Source organism: Schistocerca gregaria, chromosome 1 (assembly GCF_023897955.1).
Source record: "Schistocerca gregaria isolate iqSchGreg1 chromosome 1, iqSchGreg1.2, whole genome shotgun sequence".
Taxonomy (NCBI): domain Eukaryota; kingdom Metazoa; phylum Arthropoda; class Insecta; order Orthoptera; family Acrididae; genus Schistocerca; species Schistocerca gregaria.
The window spans coordinates 1050845035-1050870255 of record NC_064920.1 but is presented as its reverse complement, the minus strand read 5'-3'; the positions used below and the strand labels follow the sequence as shown (position 1 = coordinate 1050870255).

Genomic DNA, 25221 nt, shown 5'->3' with positions numbered 1-25221 from the left:
TCGCACTTCTAAAACGCGGTGGCACTAATACAAGACTCCGAATTACCACGTGTATAGGCAAATGGATTTTATTTGATTCCCTGTAAAGGTGATTCGAAAGCGTAGCTACGATTAATATGCTGATGTATCGACTGCAACTAGAACATTTCGAATAAAGAGAGTAGGGGGAATTATTTATGCGGCCCTCATCTTCAGTAACTGTCGTAGCTATTTTCGTTGTTAGGATTTAGTCACCTAAATCGGTAAAAATGAAACCCTTCTAGTCTCACTTTCTTGGCCGCCTATCTGTCTACCCAACCCTTAAAACCCGTTTACCTCGAGTACGGGTAGACATAATAAGCGGAAATGTATCGCATTTCATGATGTATACGGTCCCTTGGTGGTGTAATAAGGTGAGCTTCTATATGGACGCAATGAACATTGACAGAGAGCGTTTCGTGGCTGAATGCGCATAATATTTAGCTAATTCGTAACGATCTGGGGTGCTTTGCCTTACTAAAACAGTTATTTTATCTCGATAAGCTGAAATTCATTTTCATTGGTACAGTTCATACTTATTAGCGTTTCTTCTTTCATTTATATCTTGTATTTACATGTTGTGTTTAACACACTAATCAGCATTAATATAGTCTTACACATGATTGAAAACAGTCTGACAAAGTTTTTTAATTTCACGCCTCTGCATAGTATGTTGGTAGCACTTCGTCGCCTTGCATGTTATGCTGTGTAGCAGACTTTAAAGCTGTATGGATCAGCATAACGAAAAGGCGAGGGGTCTCTCTCGTTTCGTCCACTAGAGAAGAGTAACATCAGAATGGGTTGGTCGGAAGAGCCTACTGATCTCGAACATGGATATCATCTGAGTAACAAATCCATCAAGCATATTTAAATCCTTCTAAAGCCACTTAAGTCGACTGTTGGGGATGTAGAAATGTGAAGGAACTAGCACAGCTGAACCAAGACCTGGCAGGTGATTGTACAAAATAGAATAAAATCAGAGGATTGAAATACCCGTGAATTCCGTAGTGTTACCAGCAGTCCAGTTAGCACACTGACTGTGCATAGGGAGTTACAAAGAACACTACACAATGGTCGAGAAGCTCGTCATTATGGATACATTTCTTCAGTCAGTACTAAGCGACGCTTGAGGTGATATAAAGAGCCACTGGAATGTGAACGACTGGGAACGAACGATCTGGAGTGATGAATCACGCTGTAGCCTACGGAAATCCTATGGGATGGTCTGGGTTTGACGAATGCCTAGGAAACTTTACCTGACATCTGTAGTGAAATACGGGAGAGGCGGTGTTACGATATGGAGGTGCTCTTCGTGATTAGGGCGTGCTAATCTTATTGCACTTAAGGAAAGGCTCAATGGAGAAGGATAAGAACATATTATATTGCACTGTGTGCTTAATACTTCATTGTGTACTGCGTAGCCAGCCGCGGTGGCCGAGCGGTTCTAGGCGCTACAATCTGGAACCGCGCGACAGCTACGGTCGCAGGTTCGAATCCTGCCTCGGGCATGGATGTGTGTGATGTCCTTAGGTTAGTTAGGTTGAAGTACTTCTAAGTTCTACGGGACTGATGACCTCAGATGTTAAGTCCCATAGTACTCACAGCCATTTGAACAGCGGGTGAGAAGATTCCGAGCAATGAGAACCTACCGATCGTGTAAAACATCACGATACCTTAATCTCCGTGAACGGGCAACGTAAAGTTTCGTATTAGACGTTCTTACTGCTCCTCTGAATGGATGAGTTCTTACTACAAGACCTTCGCCACCATGGCACCTGGGACGACGTCCGTTGTGGTGGACAACCTATACCAAGCGAACGTTAATGCTGACCCATTCAGGAAAGTAACAAAATTGAGGCTAAGTAATCCTACCAGATACTACAAAGAGACAACTTTTACAAGTTCTGAGGGAATTCTACAGGCCTGCTATATTGCCATTACCAGGCTGGCCTTATCAGGCTGTTACCTCCCATGTAACGCTCCACCCGGGGGGAGGGAGGGGGGGGGGGGTAAGGGGGGCGGCACGTCTATATTATTTACTTATATCCGTGTGCAAATTTCTCTGCCAAGTTTTGGAGAAGAAAAAAGTATGATAAATGTAACAAATGCCAAGGATACGAGTAAATTATAGGCTAACACAATATACCAGACAGTCGTTTGCCTCAGAACCTCTCTGCGTGGACATAACCGCAGCCTAACCGGCCGCAGGGAATATTCTAGGCAAATTAAGATGAACATGCATAGGCGGATCGTATCTGCTGTAAGTAGGCTGTTTAGGTGTTTTTATTGGTAACGCCACATAGCGCTCTGTATGAAAAATCACTGGCTGTGCTGTGTGCAGTGAGTGGCTGGTTGGCATTGTTGTAATACTCGCCATTGTAGTGTTGGGCAGCTGGATGTGAACAGCGCGTAGCGTTGTGCAGTTGGAAGTGAGCCGCCAGCAGTGGTGGACGTGGGGATAGAGATGGCGGAGTTATGAAATTTGTAAGAATTGGTGTCATGAACTGCTATATATATTATGACTATTAATGTAAATACATTGTTTGTTCTCTATTAAAATCTTTCATTTGCTAACTATGTCTATCAGTAGTTAGTGCCTTCCGTAGTTTGCATCTTTCATTTAGCTGGCAGTAGTGGCGCTCGCTGTATTGCAGTAGTTCGAGTAACAAAGATTTTTGGTGAGGTAAGTGATTTGTGAAAGGTATATGTTAATGTTAGTCATGACCATTCTTTTGTAGGGATTTTTGAAAGTCAGATTGCGTTGCGCTAAAAATATTGTGTGTCAGTTTAAGCACAGTTATGTATAATTGTTCGAAGGACGTTTCACTGCTACCAGCAGCAACACACAGGCTTCGTGAGTCCACGGGTAGAACCACCAGTTTACAAGAAACTGGCTAAACCAAGGTAAAACAGGAAAGCGCAAAGGCGAGTTTCTGAAATGTCGGTGGAAACGACTGGAAGTAGCTTCAATTCCATCTCTTACACGTTTGCTTAGCTACTGAAAACTTAAATTCAGCATCGTAGAGCTTAGTGAAACACTGATAACAGTGGAAGATTTCGTCAGTTTTATATCTTGTAGGTTAGACGTTGTTAGAGTTGTGAGAAGTAACTGCTATCGTAATTCGTAAAGGAACTGCATGATGCTAGTAGATTTCAATTTTTCGCACAAATGCATTTCAGTTACATGTGGCACATGCAGTTACATCGGAGTTACGTTGAATCAAAGGACTAAGAATTCATCTAAACGAATTATTATCACTATTTCAAAACAGTTTAAATATTTCATTGTTATTAAAATTATAGGCCATTGTGGAAAGTTTAAAATGGGGGTGAGGGTTTGTTATAGAGGGTGCCGCAGGAAGAATGGTCAGAATTCAGGGATATGACAGGAACGCTCATTCGAAACAAAAGAGGCTAATAAACAATGTCTTTGAAATGCATTTTTAAGAGATATGGGCACTTGTTCATCTTCGATAGTGTAAAGCTCTTTGATTTCCAAATCTTGAGAGGGGTTAGTATGGACCAAATAAGAAACAATTCTCTAGTACATACGAGGTCTAAAATGCGTATGTTAAGATCTATAAGCACTTGTGCAGTAATAGACGTGTGTTTCACATTATCGAAGGTATTTCTGCCCCTAGCTGTTAAGGTATGAATTTTTGAGCCAATTTGTACTGTACTTTTATCCTTCGAATGATTGTTTCTATCATGTCCTCGAATAATGACCGTTGCTCCTGGGACAGGTTGTATATGGAGCAGTGGACGGGGAGTTTGTAGTAAAACGTTATCGCCCTCCCCAAAATCTAACAATCGACTCGCACCAGTTACCACCAAGCATAAGTATCCTTCCGTTAACTAAGTCCTGATACTCTCACAGGTACCTTTATTCACAAAACTAGTTATCGCCATCTTGTTGAAAATTAATAATTATAAATTGAAGGTGTGTGCTGTAATCAATGGTAAGGGTCAGTTGATGAGAAACAGTTGTTGCACGTAAAACATGGTACGTAATGTGCTTTCTTCATATTAGCTTGGAGTTTTACGATAAACTGAGAAATAGCACCTCTGTATCTAATTCAGAGTCCTGCAAATTACAACTTTGCACCGATGTTTGAATGTAAATAGTGGTAAGTGCCAAAAGCATGGCTGCCAGTAGTAGCAACGTCTGCAATGTTTGTGCTTTGTACAAATCCGATGGTCATGTGGATAAGTATGTCTTTGATAAATTTCCTGAACGTGTTCCTGAACGCAAACGCGCCTCTGTTGTTACTAAGTAGGTAAACGTAAATAACTATTTAAGCAAGTAAACAGTGTTGTGCCCACACCATTGTAACCACGAGTTCACGTGGCAGTATGATGGTAGAAATGTTGAAGGTCATCCTTAACATTATTTAGATGCTACAGTAAGGATAAAATAAAATTAATTGCATATTGTGTTGAATCACATATTATTATTATAGCAAAAATAATAATTGTTGTTATTATTATTGCAAAAATTGGAAATCTGAATCTTAGCATCATACAAAGAAACAATTTGGACCTTTTAAATTCGTACTTTTGAGAGACTTGACACTAATGTTCCGTTACGTCGTCCGGCAAGTAAAAAGTGGTATCCCAATGTTAACGCATGTTAAGTTCCGTCCGTTTTCAGTTAAACTACGTTAAGTATCCAGCGACGTGTTTTTAAGAAAAAACTTTTTACTATAATTTATGATTTTAAGTATATATTTTTACTCTAGAACTATTCAAAAACAAAGACGTATCTGAATAAAAAGTGACAAGGATGTACTTCAAATACCAAACTATTTGTCCTTCATCATTATTTACAGCCGAGGTCTCCAGCTGATAAGGGTAACATTACAATTAACGTAACCGAAAATGCTTCCATACGTAATGAAATCATATTTTCGTTTCTCTTCCGATTTCGAAACACGCAAGATATCGTTATGACAATGTTTCAGTTTATTTATTTTAACTTGTTCTCCAAAGAAAACATATACAATCCGATTTCATTAAATGACCTTAACTTCGACTCTTTTAGCTATATTAAAATCTATTTCATTTTGGGTGTCAGGACAACGATACTCCGTGACCGATCTGTTCTTTGTCCACTAAAAATTTTAATAGACTACTTAGTCACAGGAACTTCAAAGAAAATTCCGGAATATTACAGCACATTACTTTTCACTTGGAATTCTAATCGTGAAAATTTTGAATTCTTACCGAACTGTGTGTCCTTGAGAAAGGTAAAGAATGAGGAAAAGATCTCGATGCCTTGCAAGATCATAGAGGTACCATTATGCATGTGTTGGCTCAAATTGTGGATTCATATCACCAACGACAAAAGTAGAGATCCATCTTTAACGCCCGCTTCACTCTTCCAGGGTTATGTCGGCTTCCGCAACCGAAATAATTCCAGTAAAATTCTTCGCAATTTGTGACCGCGTAGTGGTGCGAAATTTCCCGACAGTGTACCCGTAATTAGAGGTTACCTTTCATTGGTTGTACTTCATCCCTGTAATAAAGACACTTGCTACAGTTATCATAATGACATACTATTTTACGCGATTGCTACCAAGAAGAATGTCGTACATCCCGCAGTAAGTGGAGATGAAGAACCTCGCAACGTGTCGGAGATTTGTTGTTACGTCCCGTCTCCAATTAGGGAAAATAGGGTCGGATGGGAAAGGTAAGTGGTCACGTCGTTTCAAAGGAACCAGCCCGACGTTTTCCTCAAGTGATTTAGGAAAATCACGGAAAATCGAAGACAGGATAGCCGGACGCGGGGCTGAACCGTCGTCCTCCCGAATTTGAGTCCGGTGTGCTAACCACTGCGCCACCTCACTCGGTCTCGCAACTTGTCAATGCGACACCAGTGACTCGGGACCAAAGTAGCTTCATTGCTCAAGATCTCCTGTATTCAGGAAGAGAGCTCTCTCTCTCTCTCTCTCTCTCCCCCAATCTACCTTCTGCCAAAATAATATTTCCTCACATCCTCACCAGAAGAAAGGGAAATAAAATTATTTTGAATCTTCGGCAATAATTGCGGAGAAATTCTCGATAGTTCATTGAGATCTTTAGAAATATTCTCACATCAACACATTTCCTGTTTGATGGTATGGTGATGGATGGTCTATTACCGTCTATCGTGTTGAACTTTACACGGAACATTTTAAAGCAAATTCACTAGAAACCGATACGTTCACGCTAAGGTGTTTCTATCGACACGAGGATAAGAGATTTGTGTTACGGCCACATGGGACGAAAAAGCTTGAATTTCTGAGTGAACACAAAATTCGTAAGAAGGATATCCAGTTACCATTCCTGAAGGTGTTGGTTAAGAGAATGAGGGACCTACATCTGGGTCACAGACTATGTAGAGAGTCAACGCACATGCTCTATCCCTGTGACCACGGTTATCACCATCCTTCACATTTCTTACTAATGCATAGCCCATAGAACTCGAACGCTACCAGGCAGGAAGAACTGCGCAAAAGAATTACATTAACTACGTTCCGAGGGAATTGGCAACACATACTGCGGTAGTTGCAGTCAAAATCAACGACACCAGAGAAAGACGTTGAGGCAGTGAAAGAAAAGAAAAGCTAAGAACCTCTCATCCGCCTCCTGCTGGTCCAATTTCCGGAAAGACCGGTAGACTTCTGCGTATACGTAGCATCCAACGGTCAATCAAATGAAAACAAGACATATGGGAAAAAATAAGTTAACTGCTTATTATTTCAAAAACAATCGCCGAGCTGTTAATACATTTACTCCACCGTGAGAAAAGACAGTAAATGACCTCATGTAAAAACGTTTGTGGTTGTTTACGGAACGATGATAGTACCCAGTATAGCAACTCTTCTGGAAAAAAGTAATGTAAATCACTTTATCGATATGTGACTACAATGGAGCCGCTGTACGTGCTCAGAGATTTGTAATTACTATTATCTCTGTATCGTAGTATATAAGATTTCAATGTTTTGTCTTCTTCTTCTTTGTGTTCCGTGCCTGGTTGGTTCTGATGTCGCATTTAGATTACGGTCTGTAAAGAATTATTTCTACTATAAGTAGTGTATTTAGAATTTCTGCTAAATACATGTGTCCGTATTTAATGCAGTATGTGTTTTTGTTAGTAGCAAGAAAGTACCTTCCATGTCCCCTTTATTTAATTAATTACGCAACAATTAAATGTTGCCCTGTACATTTGTAGTTGCATTGTTGAAGCGACGCCATTGCTGTTAAAATTGATAAGAATTTCTTTCATAGCTACTAAACTCTGAAAAATATTGAAAAGGATTTAATCCCAGTAAATGTAAAACGGCGTCTCATTATAATTCCCATTTCATATTTGGCCAGAGGTACTGTTTTATTGAAAGGAATTATTTTAATTGTGTACGCTACCATTGCACGTAGGCAGCTGTACTGGAGCATCGAGCCTCACAAAGGAAAATATTTGTTTGAATATTATATTAAATTTGCTTATCGCGTAACATAACAGAAATATAATTTTTTTATCCATCGTGAATAGGATGGATGTCTTCACTTTGGAATACACATGGTATTTCTGGTCATAGACCCCTGTGAAAATTTAGCTGTGGCTTTTAATGAACGTAAAAGAGATTTTCTTTAATCAAACATTTTCATTACAAATTAAGGAACATTTTTCCTGTCTTTCGAAAAAAGTAAGTACCGCGATACCAGGCCTGCAACTCTTTGTCCGAAGCAAATCGACGGCCCCTAGTGTCTTTCTTCAGGGCTCCAAAAGTATGGAAATTGCTTGGGGACTATATATAACGAGTGTAAGGGCTTCCCTACGAAACGTCTGCAGGGTACTCGAAATGACGTGGTAATATGTTGGAGGAGCCACATGTTCTCCATACGGTGGTGAAATCTTCCTAGGCAATTTCCAGATTTTTTGAGCCCTGAAGAAAGACATTCGTGTCCATTGATTTACTTCGTAAGAAGAACTGCAAGGCTACGTACTACCATTATTCCGCAGGCGGCGGCAAACATTTTCCCACGATGGCATTGATCGTCTTGTGTTACAGTGGGATAAATATATTAACAGTTGTGGCGATAATTTTTGAAATAATAAACAGTTTACTTACCCTTATTGCCACGCCTGACTAGCCGTGCGGTCTTGGGCGCTGCAGTCATGGACTCTGCGGCTGATCCTGGCGGAGGTTCGAGTCCTCCCTCGGGCATGGGTGTGTGTGTTTGCGCTTAGGACAATTTAGGTTAAGTAATGTGTAAGCTTAGGGGCTGATGACCTCAGCAGTTAAGTCCAATAAGATTTCACACACATTTGAACATTTTTTCGAACTTTCGCTTTTCTGTGTGTCTCGTTTTTATTTTACTACCTCGTCAACATAGATCTGTTGTGGTGGCAATTTCAAAAGTTCAAATGGCTCTGAGCACTATGGGACTTAACATCTGTGGTCATCAGTCCCCTAGAACTTAGAACTACTTAAACCTAACTAACCTAAGGTCATCACACACATCCATACCCGAGGCAGGATTCGAACCTGCGACCGTAGCGGTCGCGCGGTTCCAGACTGTAGCGCCTACAACTGCTCGGCCACATCGGCCGGCTGTGGTGGCAAGTCTTATGTGGGGCAAACTATTGGAAGTACTCAAGAGAAGTGCAAGCGACAGACTCGACTAATACGATAAAGCACAACAGCGGCCGCTGAGCATGGTTCCTTTATGAAATGAAATACGACGAGACCAGTAGCTTGGTGCAAACAAGTTTGTTGGGCAAAGTAACTGAGATGTTAGTGGAATAAAGACACCGGAAAAAATTAGAAGCCAAGACGTAGATTTCGATTGATGCAAGGCTTGGGATCCGACATTTAGGCTGGTAAGATATCATCGACCTTCACATCCACCTCAGTTGGAAAAGGCTGCGAGGTGTGCTTCACGGAATAACAATGAGGACTCCGATAAACAAATGACTGACAGTTAATCGTCGAAGGAGTACGGGAGCTGGGAGTCGCACACGGATATGAATAACGGAGCGGTACCAACAATGCCGTCTAACGGTAGTTGAGGCAACAAGTACACACAGCACCTGAAGAGGACCACTGAGTCGAGCGTCGAAAAACGTGCAAAAAAAAAAAAAAAAAAAAAAAAAGGAGTGGAATCAACAACTCGCCTGAACACGCGAAAACACACCACTATCAAACCTCAAACTCACTCACGGCAGCAGCACAACAGAAGCGGGATCCAGCACTGGCAGTGAATTCTGTGCGATGTTTACACAGCCTACCTGCAAACCCAGCGCTTATCCCTTGCGGTGTGGCGCCCGGCAGAACAGTGGCAGCAGTTGTAGTACTGTAGTAGTAAGGCGAGCCGAGCCGCTGGTCTGTGGCGCTCCGCTTTGTGTGTTTGTATCTCGGCTCGAGGGGGCGGGGGTGTTTCCCGCGGCGCCGACGCCCGACCCGCACAAGCCATGTTGCGGGCGTAATTAGCGCCACCTGCGTGTTATCTGACCCACTTCACCGCTCCGGAGTGCGGCCGCGCCGCCGCTGTTCAAACTTTGTTAGTCTTCGCTTCGTATGCAATTATGGGTACCCTTCACAGCCGCTTTTCTGGCGCTGAGCGTTTGTGACATCTGAATGGCTTGTAGCCCCCGCGTTTGCTAATTCATTTCGTTCCAAAGACGTGTCTCATGAACTGCAGATGTTGCTCCCCAACATTATGAAATTCTGCTATGTTCCTACCACGATTTCACAGATGCGGCCTATTTCGCCAGTTTCTCTGTTTGTATTAACCCATTTATCACATGATCCCTTCCATACATGGGATGGACGAAAAGTGTGGAAACGCCGAAACCCCAACACAATGCCATATCTAACACCGTGTAGGAAACCCGTTGGCACTCAAAACAGCTCCCAGTGGTCTTATAATCACTAAATATAGATCCTGTATGGTTTTAAAGAAAATCCCAGAACATCTTCCAGCGAAATAGCGGCAGGGTAACGGTGATGAATGCAGATAACGATCACGCACGCTTCAGTCCAAAGCAGACTACAAAGGCTCAATAATATTGAGATCTGGTAACTGCTGTAGCGAGGGAACACGCGGAAATTCATCATCGTCCTCACAAAACCGGTCCTGGACGATGGAAGGTGTGTGGACAGGTGCCCTTCCTCTTGGAACACAGCATCACCGTTGGAGAGCAAATTCTGTACCACGAGATGGATCTGATGAGCCAAAACGGTCACACAATCCTTGGCAGTGATTCGACATTGCACAGTAGCTACGGGACCATGGAATGTAGCGACATGGCTGCCAAAATCACCACCGAATTCTCACCGTGTCTCACCCTCTTGGCGCAAACTCTGCCTCAAGTTGGAAACAGCATGAAACAAGACTCATCCAACCAAATGACTTTCTCCAATTGGTCAATAGCTCAGATGTTGTGGCTTTGGTGCTACGTTTTCCCTGTTATGGGGCTTTTCATCACTGATGAGTGGTTTTCCCAGCTTATGGAACTCCCTTCGTATTGTTTTGGTGCTGATAGAATTCGTGAGGGCGACTTTCAGTTCTGTAGCTACTTTTGCAGCTGTCCTTGTCTTATTTTTCGTCATAGTTCTCTTCAACGACCGTCTTTCATGGGTACTAAACATACACATTCGTCCGCATTGTGACTTAGCCGATGAGGTTTTTGCAATTTACCACCTGTATGCTGCCTAAATCTTCGATACGGGCTCTTGCGAAACAACAAACTCTTCGGCTACCTTGGTTACGGGGGCACGATACGAACACGAAAAGTTTTCCCACGCTCGAATTCACGTAGCTGCGACACAATGCATTCACAACTAAAAAGACACTGCTTTAAACATCACCGACACTTCCAATCAGCAAGATGGACATCAGAAGACACATCTGACCGTCAGTGATGTGAGATTCAAAAGAAAAGACAGCGTTAATTATCTGGGAAACATCTTTAACTATCGCAGTAGCTGTGAAAGCGGAATTAAGGTAAGACAGGAGCTAATAGAGTTTATTTTAATCTCTCACTTATACTAATAAACGTAGCAGTATGATGATGGAGGTAATCATACTTCTTCAGATGTCTGCTCAACCAGTAATGCTCTTTGTATATGAAACGTTATGCATCAGGAAATCAAATGAGCAGAAATTGTAACATTTTGAATGGAAACTTTTAAGAAACCTTTTGTATTCTGTAAGGTACTCCGAGACACACGAGGCGGGAATAAATAAAAAATGAGTTCCCAGCATTGTGAATAAAATTAAACATCCACGCGGAGTGGCCGTGCTGCTGGAGGTGCCGTGTCACGAACTGCGTGTCCTCCCTTGGTCATGGGTGCGCGTGTTGTTTTTAGCATAAGTTAAAGTAGTGTGTAAATCTAGGGACCGATGATCTCAGCAATTTGGTCCGTTAGGAATTCACACACAAAATTAAACAAAGGAGACTTAATTCGAAATTAGTTCGCTGAATGCTAATCCTTGACATCTATCTGGTGAACATGTAGTATCAGATAGTGACATATGAAAATTACGAACGCTCGCATCATTAGATTCCCTCTGCAGGCAGACAACGAGGAGAGGAAACTAGTGTTGTTACTGTCGAGTGTGCACCTAGGCTTTTAATACTTATAAGACCGTATGAAAAAACAGACACTGTTAACAAACACAATTGTACTAAATACTCCGAAATCAGTTAGCTGATTTGAGAACTCCTTGACTCCACCTGTATAGATCTGCTACCTAGCAGTGACATATGAAAATCTGTGCCGAGCTGGAACTCTATCGCAGACTTCCCACATAACGTGAGTGGTCGCCTCGCCTTCATCACTACGGCTACCCGTGCATGCTTCCCAGATTGACTCCAACTTCCTTATCTCAGACTGTCTACATCCTTATACTGTAGCCCTCTGAAACCATCATCTAATGCTTGGATGGCTGAAGTAAGTACAGCGACTGTGAGAAGCAGCATCTGGGTTCGAGTCCCTGCCCGGCATAAATTTTCATGCTGTGTTTACAACTGTGTGTATGTATGTGTGTGTGTGTGTGTGTGTGTGTGTGTGTGTGTGTGTGTGTGTGAATTCCTAAGGGACAAACTGCTGAGGTCATCGGTCCCTAGACGTATACACTAGCCGGCCGCGGTGGTCTAGCGGTTCTAGGCGCGCAGTCCGGAACCGTGAGACTGCTACGGTCGCAGGTTCGAATCCTGCCTCGGGCATGGATGTGTGTGATGTCCTTAGGTTAGTTAGGTTTACGTAGTTCTAAGTTCTAGGGGACTGATGACCACAGCAGTTGAGTCCCATAGTGCTCAGAGCCATTTGAACGTACACAGTATTTAAACTAAGAACGACACACACAGCCATGCCCAAGGGAGGACTCGAACCTCCGGCGGGAGGGCCGCGCAATCCGTGACAGGGCGCCTCAAATCGCTCTGCTACTCATCGTAGCAATCTGTATCTAATACAGCTGGTGTCAAGGAATTCGCATTCAGCGAATTAAACTGGAATTTTTCGTACGTCTGTGGATCGTCAGTAGGATGTTCTTACAGAAATGCATAAAAGGAAACTTAATGGGGTAGGAGATGTAGTTAGGTTGCTAGAACATAGGATTCAGTTACATGATGATGATGATGATGTTTGGTCTTTGGGGCGCTCAATTGCGCGGTTATCAGCACCCGTACAAATTCCCAACCTTTTCTCAGTCCAATCTCGCCACTTTCATGAATGATGATGAAATGGTGAGGACAACACAAACACTCAGTCCCCGATCGGAGAAAATCCCCAATCCGGCCCGGGAATCGAACCCGGGACCCCATGATCGATTCAATTAGGGAAATGAGGTAGGCCTCGAAGGAGATTGGAAGACATCATCAATGGATATTAAACAGCATGTAGTGCTACAACGATGAAAATTAATATTACGACGATGTCAAACCTTATTTTCATTATTTAAAGAAGTATTCATGATATCAAAAATGTAATTATAATTTTATTATTTTCATTTTGGTGCTCACTGTATCAAAGACTTTCTATTGCACGGAATAAATTAGAATTGTTTGTACTACGAAACTATATATGATTGTTAAGGGTTAAGCATGTAATAATTCGATGTAAGACATTTTGTTGAGTCTGAATTTTGTTCTCGTACTGGTCGGTAGAGAAGGAAAAGTTCCTTAATCGATGTGAAGGTATAAAGGCTGTAAAAAGGAGAGAGAGAGAAGGTAAATACAAGTTATTCAAAACAAATATCTCTAAAGTGTAACGTCTTGTGATTTCCTATAACTAAAAATTGCAAGGTCGAATCTGAAGCTGTCCTGAATAACAGCGAAGAATATTTATGTTATCATATATTTTCTTCGTTTGATCACGGTTGTGATTCGCATGTTTCTTTTTGTTACGCGACGTGTTATGAATATTTTCATTATACGCACAAAAGTGCACACAGCCTTAATCGAACCTGCGTCTTTCGGAAACGATAACTTTTAATCAGTACAACTACGCGAATACCGTCTAAATCGCAACCGTGATCGCAAAAGTGTTTCCTGGGCCAAATAATTCTTATAAAACGTGTATTCTCCGAAGCGAGCAGCATTGCACTATCGCTGACTCGCAACAATCGAAGGAGTGAAAACAGTGCTTAAATAAAATTGCCATCTTTTAATAATTATTATTATCCCATTCAATAAATAAATAGCAATTCAGTGGCTATCCAATCAATAAACAGACAGGTCAATTCAGTGGCAACCTATTGACAGGACTAGCTTATATGTGTGTGCTAATGTGTGTTTTTGCTATTTGTTTCATGCTGTAATGAGCGGAAATCTACGACGACCCTAAGCACGATATTTTTGCTGTACCATTCCATCCCAGCGGCAGCAGAACGAAGCACTACAAGCGGGAGTAGCAAAAAACGAGAAGACGCTACCACCGACCTAAAAACATAATGGATAAATGTACAGGAGATTTATAGCCTGCTAGAGTGAAGCGATGGACAGTTAAGTAGAGCAAAGGATGAAGACGTCGCAGTAGCGAGATTAACAAGTTTCACTGGAAATATAATCATTCTAACGTTACACCCGTGAACTGGAAGGAAAAAAACCTGTCTCTGTTTTCCGTTTATGAAACGCTGATAGGAGTTCCCTAACGGAAATGCAGTTACCCTTTGTCGAATAACGATGTTGTGGGCAGCGGAAGCCGAGCTAAAAATACTGGCGGTAATTTGGGAGAAGGCGCGGCAGAAGCTGGTCCTGGTTTAGCGCCCGGTATCCGGCTTGTGCAGTTCAGCAATTCGGCCTGTCGGCTAATGGGGGCCACTCTGCGCGTTAAGCGGGCCCTGGCGGACTCGCCGCCACTAGCGCCGCCTTGCGTTAAACCAATTAGAAACTCCAGCGGCCAACCTCCGGCCTCTAACTACTGTGCTGTCTCTCACCCGAATGTCGCCGTCACACTTCGTGAGGGCACGAACGAATTCAGAAGGAACGGAAGCTGAGTGCTGTCCGAGAGGGCGGTAATCGTGCCTCTTACGTTCACGTGTTTCCGTCCTAATCTCAGCTCCCACTACACTAACAAGGGGAGGCCACAGCTTTTGGAACGCGGATTAACTGAAAACTTCGTACCCTCGTAGTACTCCATGAGAACAACAAAATGTGTAAGCAGTAGCGCTTACTTCTGAAGCGTTACTGAGAGAATCGTAAGATAATTTCGGTCGTCAAATATATACCTGTGCATGCCCATTTCTGCCACGAAGCGGTGGCAGCTGAGTTCAGCGTGTTCGGTCAGAGGGTTAGCTATCCTCTGTAATAAAAAAAAAAACTGAGTGAACAGATCAACGATCAGCCTCAACGGGTGTCATGAGACGTCCGCCCCGAACATATACAACGAACAAAACAGAACAAAATGAGACCAAAAATGCCGGCATGCTCAGCATGTTCGGTCAGAGGGTTGGCTGCCCTCTGTAATAAAAAAAACTGAGTCAATGGATCAATGACGAACTTCTAAGGGCGTCAGGTGACGTCCGCCACGAACAATTGAAACGAACAATAACGAACAAAATGAGATTTTAAAAAAATGTAATTAGCGTTCAAACCGCTGGATCGAGTCCTGTTTGTCAGTTTTTGTTATTTTTTTTATTTTCAACACAGTCATTTTCTTTAATATTTATATTACAATTGACATTATGGGAAAAATACGTGTAATCGGATGAAATTTTATTAAATTTACAATGTTATTTGGCAGCCTACAAATTTTTATTATCACAAATAATATAATATTCATAACTGTAGACTAGTAAACGACCAAACGCATAAAGTGATACTGAAAATGTCTGCCTCTCCGTGTCTTCGAAACTTTTCGTATTTAATCGAAAGAGAATGAGAAATTTCTTCTCTTGAAGACGCAATTGAAATACATTCTATACTGCATGACCAATTATCAGCGCCGATATTTAAGGAAATACTGCGTTACGCTTGGTTTTCTTCCAAATTATCGGCTGAAAGAGGTTTCTGAAAATGTTAACGAGGTTTGTTTTTCCACGGAAAAAACTCAAAAGACATTGCGTATGTGGAAACATAGCACTTGTTCAATTCACCTGGTGCCGTTTAACTTTTGTTTTCCATGTTTTTACGAAAAATAATCCTGCAACTTGCACTCGTAATTTCGAAATCGACGATTAATTGTACATCTTTCGAAAGCCGTCTGTGCCGGTCAAATCTGCAAGTAGCAAGTAGTTTCGGGCTCCATCCAGGTATAAGGGATTTCTCAAATCGCGGACAAGCATACATTTTCAGCATCACTTTATGCGTTTGGTCGTTTACTAGTCGATAGTTATGAATATTATATTAATTGTGATAATAAAAATTTGTAGACTGCCAAATAACATTGTAAATTTAATAAAAGTCCATCCGATTACAAGTATTTTTCCGATTACATCAATTGTAATGTAAATAGTAAAGAAAATGAGTGTTGAAAAAAACAATCGAACAGGACTCGATCCAGCGATTACGGGGCTTCAACGCTAACCACTCGGCTGTCGCCGCTTCGTAGTAAAACTCGTCACTCACAGGTGTATATTTGACGACCGAAATTATCTTGCGATTTTCTCAATAATGCTCGAGAAGTACACGCTACTACTTACACATTTTGTTGTCCTCATGGAGTCCTACGAGCGTACGAAGTCTGCAGTAAATCAGCGTTCCAAACGTCGTGGCCTCCCCTCGAAAGAAATCTTTAGACACCTCAGTAAATTTGTCAGTGTGATGTCGGCTAAGCGCCCTTAGACCTACAGACCCAGGCTAAATAGTTCAACAGCATCTGAATATTTCCCCTCGGGATGAGTCATAGTGAGAGGAACGCGCAAGAAGTAGCTTGGTCCGTACCTGCAAAGACGGCGTGGCTGGGGAGGACAAGAGGGTAATGGTGGGGCCACGTTGAATGAGATCAGCGCACAGTAGGGGAGGAGCTACTCAGCAACTGAATCCTCCTCACCAGAATAACTCCTAGGCTGCAGCTAGTGAGAAAGCAAGCGATCGAATTAAGAGGTTATCATGGTACGACCAGTAATTCGACGGGTCAGTGCCCGCAGATTATTCAGTAAGAAACAACTGAAATGGCTGCTTTTAACGGGCGAAGAGCACAGCTCAGAAAGCGATAACATCCAGTACTGACACAGCTGCCTTTGGGAAGAACGGACTAGACTAGCTCAGCGCTGATAACGCGAATTCGTTGCTGTGCTCTACTAACGTCGCGTTATTGTAGAAATATGGAATGAATGAAGAATCAGTGGTGGTTAATATTCTATCACAGAAGGGGTGGAGCACAAACTCGAACTGAGCAGGAAAAAAAAATCGGCTGCGTCCATCTGAAACAATGTATTTTCCTTAAGTAATGTGTAGAAACCACGAAAAATTTAAATGTAAGTGGCCAGATAGTGGTTTGAATTTTGAAGGGACTTTTCGTTAACAGATAACGGAATGCACAATCAGCGTAAGGGAAATGGTGCAGTAGCTTCTGCAAATGAAATGAGTCAATATGGTGGAAGTTGGCTGTAGTGGGCATACTGCTAGCCATCGCATTCCATATGTTAAGCAGCGAGATAAATACACCGCAACTGTCAAGAAAATCATCGATTTTACTCTGTATATGAATACGAATTTTACATAGACAGCTGCAGTAGTTTAAAGAAACACATTAATCATCTTTATTATAGGGTAGTAGTTTTTCCCTCGGCTTCACCTGCACATGTGTTAGACACATATACTGAAAACACCTCCTCCTCCTCCTCCCTTTCTGTCGCCACATCTTCCACCATTCGTCTGCCTCAGCCTCTCACTTCTGTCTATTTCCTCTCCTCTTCACCTCCCCCCAACATTCTCTGTCTTTTCATCCCCTCCATTCCCTTGCTTTACCCATTTCCTCCAACCCTTCCACCTGACCCTACACTCAACCCCATCTCTCTTTCCATCTCTCCCTTCCCCTCTTTCGTGGTTAGCACACTGGATTCGCATTCAGGAGGACGACGGCTCAATCCCGCGTCTGGCCATCATTATTTAGGTTTTCAGTGATTTCCTTAAATCGCTCCAGGCAAATGCTGGGATAGTTCCTTTGAATGGGCACAGCAGACTTCCTTCCCTATCCTTCCCCCATCCAATGAGACTGATGACCTCAGTGTTTGGTCTCTTTCCCCAAATAACCCAACCCAACTGCATTACTGTTCCATAAAAATGCCGATTACTCCTATTCTTACCCTTGACCAGCAAGTAGGTTCATTTGGCAGAACGACACTGTTCTTACACAACGTGACTGCCATGCAGGGGCAGCCCATACGCCAAGGGCTGGTCAAAACTCGTTTTGCTCCTACAGGAGCTACGATGTTATAAACCACACAGAGCTGATGCCCATGAGGCCTACTGTTTCTGTGTTAAACTTGACTGAAATCGATTTAGGGGTTTGCGAGGAGGTGTCATATGTACATATATGAATGTATACAGTCTGCTTTATGCATATACTAGCCTTTTCCACACAGCTTCACACATGTATGCATTCGATACATGTACACTGAACACACCTCCACCGCTCCACCCCCACCCCCCCATCCTCCGCATACGGAAAATATAATTATGTTAGTAGGTGTATTTTGACTTTTGAAAGCAATTTAATTTCTCTGCTGTTTTGAAAAAGGTCATTTCAAAATCGGGATAAATAAACGGAAAATGATTACGATAATACGGCTTTATTATGCAGTGGTGTAGAGAGGGTTTTACTTTATTCAGAATAAGAATCTCCTCTGTGCTCTTCACAGAGTCGAAGATAAATAACAGGGAGTGCAATGGCTGAGAAGACGACAAAATAAATACAGTGTGTGTGAGAAACAGATGTTAACTGAGGTTCCAAACTGTTGAAGGTATTAATTCCCTAAGAAAAGTATTCTTAAATATTGTTCCTCCCTCTAGAATCCAGATCAGAAGGGACTGACAGAGGAAAGATGCGCATCTGTGTTAACTAAGACTGAGAATATCACGTATGTGTTCAATGAACTCTGAGTAAACCTCTACGATAAATCCCTACATCTCTAAATGAAAAGCTCTTAAATGTTAACACTCTATCAAACACCTAAATCAAGAACTACCCACGGCGCCTACGAATCCCGTACAGGGGAGTGCAGCCAGTAATTATTACAAGCGCCGCGCTGTGTATTGATGTAGAGATCTGAAATTCAGTAACATAGCAGCTTCATTATTTTGGAAATTAAGTTATCTACAGTGAAAATGGAATCGTCTTTCGTATTCGGTAAATGACATCCTGCAGAAAATGCAGTTAACTGGCTTCACCCTTGAGGCGTTTAACGTTATAAAATGGGAACAATGGGCTTTAGTGAAGTTAGAGCGATGCGGTTTGCTTCAAATAACAGTTTCCATCGCACGCTCACTTTTGCGGCTGCGCCTTTGAAGGGCGTGCTTTGTTTAACTTTCCTGAATGGCCATCGCAGTGTCGCCTGATAACTGACGAGGTGCAGTCGTGTGCTTTCGTGGCGACCCGTGTGCATTCGCCGTTATCGACTGACAACGTTATCGATTGATAAAGGATTACAGCCTAGGTGAATGGCGGGGCGCCCACTTTGTTGTTATTCGGGAGACAATATTTTTAGCCCTAAAACTGCCGAAAGCTAAGCTTCCCATGGCTGATAGGCAAGCGTATCGATAATGAAGCCATAGAAACCACAACACGGCTGCATCACAGGCGCTCTCATACTGGTTACGTTTCGCCACACTCGTCCGAGAACTTTGTATTATTACCACATTATAATTACGTTCGTCATACGCTTCATCGCTAGGACTGCTGGAAGTTATTTTCTGGAATCCGGCGCGCATATAGAACGCAGGTAACGAACTGAAAATGGTAGTTCAGAGCCATTGCTGCACAAACAGCGAATATTCATATAGCTCGCTGTATCACGGGACTTCTGTTAATTCAGCACGCGCTAGCAAACATGTGTAACACTGTGTCAATTCGATAGACTTGTTTTTATTTCGAAAATTCCGTATGCTTTGGCCATATTCACGCTCGGTGCATCGAAAGAGAATGTTGACAGTCCAGTGATTGCAAAATTAGGCTGTTCCAAAATGAGGCGGAAGAAAGTAAAAGCGAATATAGTTTTAGTTTAACATTTACTTCGAAGCAGTTTTCAATGAAGTAAAGGGGTTATTAAAAACTGAAAGTATATTAACAATATTAGGTATGCAGATGACAGTTTTGTCGTAGCAAATGATCGACCTGCTCCCTAATACATGAAAGTCCGTTTAGTCCAGCGCAGTGAAGAGTTTATCTTGTTTGGTAACACTTCTCTTCTCTTAGAGAAGAATTTAAGCAAGCTTGCCCATAAAAAGAAATAATATTGAACAAGTAGCCTCCTTGAAGTACACTGTAAAAGACACCACGAAGGAATTATCTCAATGGGACGGGAATGGGTAGATGTTAAGTGAATGTACAGAGAAACAAATGATTATAAATCTGAAAAATTAGATGATTTATTCTAGAAAATTTGCTTCAGAAATTGAGAAGTCAATAACGCTTTGGTCCACCTACGGCCCTAATGTAAGCCCATATTCGGTTTGGAATCAATGGACAGATTTGTTTGATGACACTGAAGAATATCGCGCCAAATTTTCTCCAGCTGGCATCCAGTATAACTGTTTTCAATGATGAGAACCACTTCGAACTCAGCCCCGATGATGAGTGAAGACGTGTCTGGAGATGCCCTGGGAGCGGTGGGATACCAACCTGCATGTCTCCCGCCATACGGCTGGACATCCAGAAGTGAAGGTCCGGGATGCCATTTCTTTTCAAAGCAGCACCGCTTTGGTTGAAATCTGCGGCACCCGTAACACCATAACGGTAAGTAGTAGGAGTAGAAGTAATCCACTAAATTACAGGCCCATATCGTTAACGTCGATATGCAGCAGGATTTTAGAACATAGCCGAGCGGTTCTAGGCGCTTCTGTGTGGATACGCGCGACCGCTACGGTCGCAGGATCGAATCTTGCTTCGGGCATGAATGTATGTGATATCCTTAGGTTAGTTAGGTTTACGTAGATCTACGTTCTAGGGGACTGATGACCTCAGGTGTTAAGTCTCATAGTGCTCAGAGCCATTTGAACCATTTTAGAACACATATTGCGTTCGAACAATATGAATTACCTCGAAGAAAACGTTCTATTGAAACACAGTCAACATGGGTTTAGAAAACATCGTTCCTGTGTAACCCAACTAACTCTTTATTCACGTGAAGCGTTGAGTGCTACTGACAAGGGATTTCAGATCGATTACGTATTTCTGGATTTCGGGAAGGCTTGTGACTCTGTACCACACAAGCGGCTCGTAGTGAAATTGCGTGGTTATGGAATATCGTCTGAGTTATGTGACTGGATTTGCGATTTCCTGTCACAGAGGCCACAGTTCGCAGTAACTGACGGAAAGTCATCGAGTACAACCGAAGTGATTTCTGGCGTTCCCCAAGATAGTGTTATAGGCCCTTTGCTGTTCCTTATCTATATAAACGATTTTGGAGACCATCTGAGCATCAGTCTTCGGTTGTTAGCAGTTGCCGCTGTCGTTTATCGACTAATGAAGTCATCAGAAGATCAATACAAACAGCAAAACGATTTAGAAGAGATATCTGAATGGTGCGAAAAGCGGCAGTTGATCCTAAATAACGAAAAGTATGAGGTCATCCACATGAGTGCTAAAACGAACTTGTTAAACTTTGGTTACACGATAAATCAGTCTAATCCAAAAGCCGTAAATTCAACTAAATGTCTAGGTATTACAATTATGAACAACTTAAATTTGAAGGAACACACATAAAATGTTGTGGGGAAGGCTAACCAAAGGCTGCGTTTTTTTGGCAGGATACTGAGAAAATGTAACAGACCTACTAAGCAGACTGACTACAATACGCTTGTCCGTCCTCTTTTAGAATACTGCTGCGGGGTGTGGGATCCTTACCAGATAGGACTGACGGAGTACGTCGAAAAAGTTGAAAGAAAGGCAGAACGTGTTGTATTATCGCGAAATATGGGAGAGAGTGTCACAGAAATGATACAGGATTTGGGCTGCAAATCATTAAAAGAAGGGCGTTTTTCGTTGCGACGGAATCTTCTCACGAAATTGCAATCAGCAACTTTCTCCTCTGAAGGCGAAAATATTTTGTTGACACCGACCTATATAGAGAGGATCGATCACCACAATAAAATAAGGGAAATGAGAGCTCGTACGGAAAGATATAGGTGTTCAGCCTTTCCGCGCGCATTACGAGACTGGGATAACAGAGAATTGTGAAGGTACTTAGTTGAACCCTCTGCCAGGCACTTGAACGTGATTTGCAAAGTATCCCTGTAGATGTAGAAGTGACGATACTCTAAGCCCCGTTTTGTTGCAGTTTATGGCAAGCCACCCTGTGCTTACATTTCAGAAATACACTCCTGGAAATTGAAATAAGAACACCGCGAATTCATTGTCCCAGGAAGGGGAAACTTTATTGACACATTCCTGGGGTCAGATACATCACATGATCACACTGACAAAACCACAGGCTCATAGACACAGGCAACAAAGCATGCACAATGTCGGCACTAGTACAGTGTATATCCACCTTTCGCAGCAATGCAGGCTGCTATTCTCCCATGGAGACGATCGTAGAGATGCTGGATGTAGTCCTGTGGAACGGCTTGCCATGCCATTTCCACCTGGCGCCTCAGTTGGACCAGCGTTCGTGCTGGACGTACAGACCGCGTGAGACGACGCTTCAGCCAGTCCCAAACATGCTCAATGGGGGACAGATCCGGAGATCTTGCTGGCCAGGGTAGTTGACTTACACCTTCTAGAGCACGTTGGGTGGCACGGGATACATGCGGACGTGCATTGTCCTGTTGGAACAGCAAGTTCCCTTGCCGGTCTAGGAATGGTAGAACGATGGGTTCGATGACGGTTTTGATGTACCGTGCACTACTCAGTGTCCCCTCGACGATCACCAGAGGTGCACGGCCAGTGTAGGAGATCGCTCCCCACACCATGATGCCGGGTGTTGGCCCTGTGTGCCTCGGTCGTATGTAGTCCTGATTGTGGCGCTCACCTGCACGGCGCCAAACACGCATACGACCATCATTGGCACCAACGCAGAAGCGACTCTCATCGCTGAAGACGACACATCTCCATTCGTCCCTCCATTCACGCCTGTCGCGACAGCACTGGAGGCGGGCTGCACGATGTTGGGGCGTGAGCGGAAGACGGCCTAACGGTGTGCGGGACCGTAGCCCAGCTTCATGGAGACGGTTGCGAATGGTCCTCGCCGATACCCCAGGAGCAACAGTGTCCCTAATTTGCTGGGAAGTGGCGGTGCGGTCCCCTACGGCACTGCGTAGGATCCTACGGTCTTGGCGTGCATCCGTGCGTCGCTGCGGTCCGGTCCCAGGTCGACGGGCACGTGCACCTTCCGCCGACCACTGGCGACAACATCGATGTACTGTGGAGACCTCACGCCCCACGTGTTGAGCAATTCGGCGGTACGTCCACCCGGCCTCCCGCATGTCCACAATACGCCCTCGCTCAAAGTCCGTCAACTGCACATAGAATTCACGTCCACGCTGTCGCGGCATGCTACCAGTGTTAAAGACTGCGATGGAGCTCCGTATGCCACGGCAAACTGGCTGACTCTGACGGCGGTGGTGCACAAATGCTGCGCAGCTAGCGCCATTCGACGGCCAACTCCGCGGTTCCTGGTGTGTCCGCTGTGCCGTGCGAGTGATCATTGCTTGTACAGCCCTCTCGCAGTGTCCGGAGCAAGTATGGTGGGTCTGACACACCGGTGTCATTGTGTTCTTTTTTCCATTTCCAGGAGTGTATAATGCCTCCCCTCAGACGACCAGAGTTTCTGCTGCCTGTCTTCGGCGTCGCAAAACCCTGCCTTAGCCAGCAAGGTCGTCGGGTCTCCAACCAACTGCGAACGTTTGGAGCATTATGGTTAGGGCCCTCCAATCAGCTCGGAATACTGACGATCTAACGCACCTATTGAACAGAATGTGACACGATATCCCTCAGAAGGACATCCATCTTTGCTAAGTCGAAAAACGGCTTGCATAAGGGCCAGATGTGTACCAGCGCGTTATTGACTTGCTCATTTTGTGAAGCTCTTTCTCTTGAATAAATCATCCAATTTTTCTGAAACTATAATCATTTGTTTGATTGTGGAAGTACTTCAAGTCTACCGATTTCGGTCCCATTCTGATTATTCCCTCGTGGTGAGCCATTTTCTTTGCCTTAGACTGAGTTAGGAATTGTGGTGGATGAGTAATGGGACTTCAAGTAAGAGATTAGATCTAGAATAGAACAGGCTAGGAGTCTACTAGTACGAAAAAGACTTTTTGTAAGATCGGATGCTAGCCACCAACTGAGAATGCGAACGTTTCATAGCTAAGCGTTCTCCATTTTTCTCTATGCATGCGGAAGATGGACCCTTGACCAATATTTAGAAAAAAATGTAGTACTTTCGAGAAGTATCTGTTTTGTCATCTAGGATTCTAATAATTGCAAACGAAATTGTTCTTCGTCGGGTGAAAAGAAAAACAACTATTACTCATGATAAAACAAAGAAAAACTCAATATCTAGGACACGTTATAAGAGGCGAAAGATACCAGTTATTACAACAGGTCAATGAAGGGGAAATACAAGGGAATACAAAGGATATCGTGGCTGAAGGACAATCGATGATGGTATAACTTCACGTCAGAAGATGCCTTCCATGCTGCAGTATTAGGTCCAGACCTGGTAATGTGGATCTCCATCCTACGACTGCAGAAGGCGCCTCAAAAAGTAGTTTTTGTTTTCTGTTAGTAATTTCAGAAGGTCCTGATAATCCACTATTCGTTGCTGCGCAACATAAAATTTCTACAGCAGTGTATTCGAAATGTGATCTCTCAGGTTTTATCGTCGTGGCTGATTAATTACGTGTTGTTACGTGTACGGCGCGAGACCAACAATAGCTCACAGACTGATTGGAGTCCAGGCAGTGAGTACACAGAACAGCAAAACTCGCAGCACCTGAAGAAGACGGCTACGTCCGTCGTCGAAATTTTGTGCGTAAAATGGAAACAATAACTCGCCAAAACACCAGGAAGCACGCCATTAACATTACAGCATCCTGCCTGGTTTGATGGCATAGCAGCTATGACGTATTTGGAAGGAAACGGAGACTTAGAACCAAAATCTGAATGTCCCAACGTTTATTTAAATAAGCTCTCAGTCTATTATTTTCCTCATTCTCGCCCAGCTGAGATACTACTCTGCCTCAAACGAACCCGTTTTCGACTGGAGGTTAATATTTTATTCTTTCTTCCGTTACCTTCTACATTTTCTTAAAAGCAAAAGAAATGATATAATTATAAATACTAGACTCGTACTACGGAAGAGCAGCGTTCATACAGATATTGTTAATTATGTTCTTCTTCTTTCTTCGGTTTTTCTAAATCTCGCTTCAGGAAAATGTTGTTCACGATGGTTCTAACGAGGCCAGGCGTCATCCTTCCCCCACATGTCTCCTTCTCCAACAATCTGCTTGTCTGCGGAATGTGGTCGGCCAATGGAGTCCAAACGTATAAGCACATGGCAATAGAAATTACTTCTGCAGAAAATGGTCATTGTGTCATGTGTAATGTTTTC

General features: G+C 43.1%; 1 protein-coding gene across 1 annotated transcript in view; it reads right to left on the bottom strand.

Annotated features, from left to right (window-relative positions):
* Positions 1-25221, bottom strand: part of LOC126280958 (GTP-binding protein Rhes-like) — a 438962-nt gene that overhangs the window by 338943 nt on the left and 74798 nt on the right. The gene's annotated exons all lie outside the window — the stretch shown is intronic.